The following is a 2,551-nucleotide window of genomic DNA, read 5'->3' on the forward strand; positions in this document are numbered from 1 at the left end:
TTCTTTTTATATTGATTGAACTCAATCCTTCATATTTTATGTGATTATTGTTAAGTGCCAAAATATTCATACTTTAGCCCTGAACTTATATTTCTTAATTCCTTAGTTTTGTTAGTTTATGCCATTTTAGTTCTTTTATGTGTTTTCTTTGTTTTTTTAGGCTTTTGAAAGAAAAGGAAGCAATCTCGGAAGTTTCGGGCTTAAAGAGCAATTTTGGGAAAAGCTGGAGGCTCTAGTAGTGTGATCGATCGCAGTGGAGCTGCGATCGAGCGCACTACAAGCAAGGACCAGGCGCAAGGTGTGTGCTTGTGCGCACAAGAAGCAGCCTTGACCTCACCTGCAATAGATCACACACGGGCTGCGATCGAGTGCACCCGTGCATGAAGAGCAAGCTAGCCGCAGCCTTGTTATGGAAATTGCTTCTTTTAGGATTTTGAAGCCTTGCGCAAACTAGGGCTCAAACCCTACACTTTTTAGGGTTTCTTGAGTATTCCTAAGGCCTATAAATAGACCTTTAAACCTTTAGAATAGACACACAATTTCCAAGGAAAAGAATTGGAGCTCTTCATGTTCAAGTTTCGGGTTTATGCTTTTCCTTTCTATTTTATATTATGAAGATGTTTAACATCAAACTCATGTGTAACTAAATTTCTTAGTAGGGCTAGATTGAAGCCCTAACTATGTTTATTAATATTTCAATATTGGCACCTTTGTGATGATCATGTTGTGATATTTAACTTGATTAATTCCTGTTTTCATGAATTCCTCATATGTGTTTGTCTGATCAACATATGCATGTGGTATGGGCTAGTTAATTAAATCAATTTGGATGACTGAGTCCTGGGTTTAATAAGAGTAACAAAAGAAATCCACACCCAGTTCTTGGGTTAATCAACATGGAAAACCGGGAGTATACACCCATGCCCTAGGTTCCATGTGTTTGTCGATTTCCATAGATTAATGCTTTCTTAAAGAACAACTTAGTATACACCCATGCTAAATCCTTTAAGAAAGAAAAGAGTTAGAGTATACACCCATGCCTAACTCGTTGCTTAGGAAAATCTATAGCTTAAGGAGTATACACCCATGCCCTCAGGTTGACAAACATTAGGTATGCATAACATGATCAAAGCATTGGCATATTGTTATATTATATAAGCATGATTAGTTGTGGATATCTAATCCCTACCCTTTTATTATTATGAACTCAAAATCAATCTTAGTTTTGTTTTACTTACGGAATTTATTTTAAGCAAAATTTAACAATCCTCATGAGAATGATCTCATACTTGCACCATATACTACAATATTGATCTTGTGCACTTGTGAGTAAAACGTACAATTATTTGCCTATTAATTTAGGTAGATATTTGCACAACAATTATATGAATAATTATTATACAACGGTTTTAATTGATACATGATCAATAGGATATGATAGGCCATGCCTAGAGACGACAAATTTGTCTACACCATAGTTTAGTGTAATTTAGGTAGACAATTCGTACTAACCTAAGATGAGTTATGCTTATTCGTTGATTGTGTGTAGCTTATTAAGTTATTTGATAGTCCATACCTAAGGAAGACAAATCGTACCGCATCTAGAGGTTAGGCAGACGGTTCCAGCCAGCCGAAGATGTATTATACTTATTTCTTAATTACGGTATTTTCTTGACTATTCGAGTGAGACGACGCCTATATCATGCATAGTATGAATTTCCCTTATTAATTTATGATTGACCATTGTTATGCATCTAGCGGTTAAATGAACCCCGTATTTTTATGCATTTATTTTTATAAAAGAAAAACAAAAGAAATTAATCTTCTTTATTTTGGGTTACTTTTGATCTTGACAAACTTAATAACAACGCCTTTGTAGTCCTTGAGGTTCGACATCCTCAATATAGCCTGATCCTACAAGGATTTGTCCAATTGCGAGTGGTTATTTTTATTATTGATATTTTTGCACACAAAAAGACCACATCAGAAAGTGTCTGGCTATCGTTCATCTTGATGTGTTGATCGTCATTCCACAATCTACAATTGTGCTTGTTATACAACTGTGAAGAGGTCTACTGAAGGGTCGCTAAGGAAATACGCTCGATGAAGATGGCCGGCTAGGAAATATGCAAGAGAGCTTGTTGTTCTTACATTGGCTAGAGATTCACAAGGGTTTGTGAGTATTTTCTACCATCTGTAATCTGAATCTTCATATAGTGATTTCTCGGGTTTGGCTGCCTGGAGTGGTTTTTCCCTTTTATTGGTTCAAAGGATTTTCCACTTCGTTAATTAGTTTTGGTGTTGCGGTTGTGATATTTTAATTTCCGTTGTGCATGATTATTTTGTGTTTGTATTATCTTTCATTTTAGTTGGTGGTTTGGGGGTAGAACACAATCCTTATGTCTTATCAAGCGTATTCTATTATGCATAAAGATGTTATTTTGAGCTTGGTGATGAGTGCAAAATATTGTATATTTGGACCTCTTCATTTGCATTTGCTAAGCCTTTAGCTTTATTATTTTCTGATGTTTTGGTTAGTTTTGGTGTTTTA

This window comes from Corylus avellana, chromosome ca6, assembly GCF_901000735.1.
Source record: "Corylus avellana chromosome ca6, CavTom2PMs-1.0".
Taxonomy (NCBI): domain Eukaryota; kingdom Viridiplantae; phylum Streptophyta; class Magnoliopsida; order Fagales; family Betulaceae; genus Corylus; species Corylus avellana.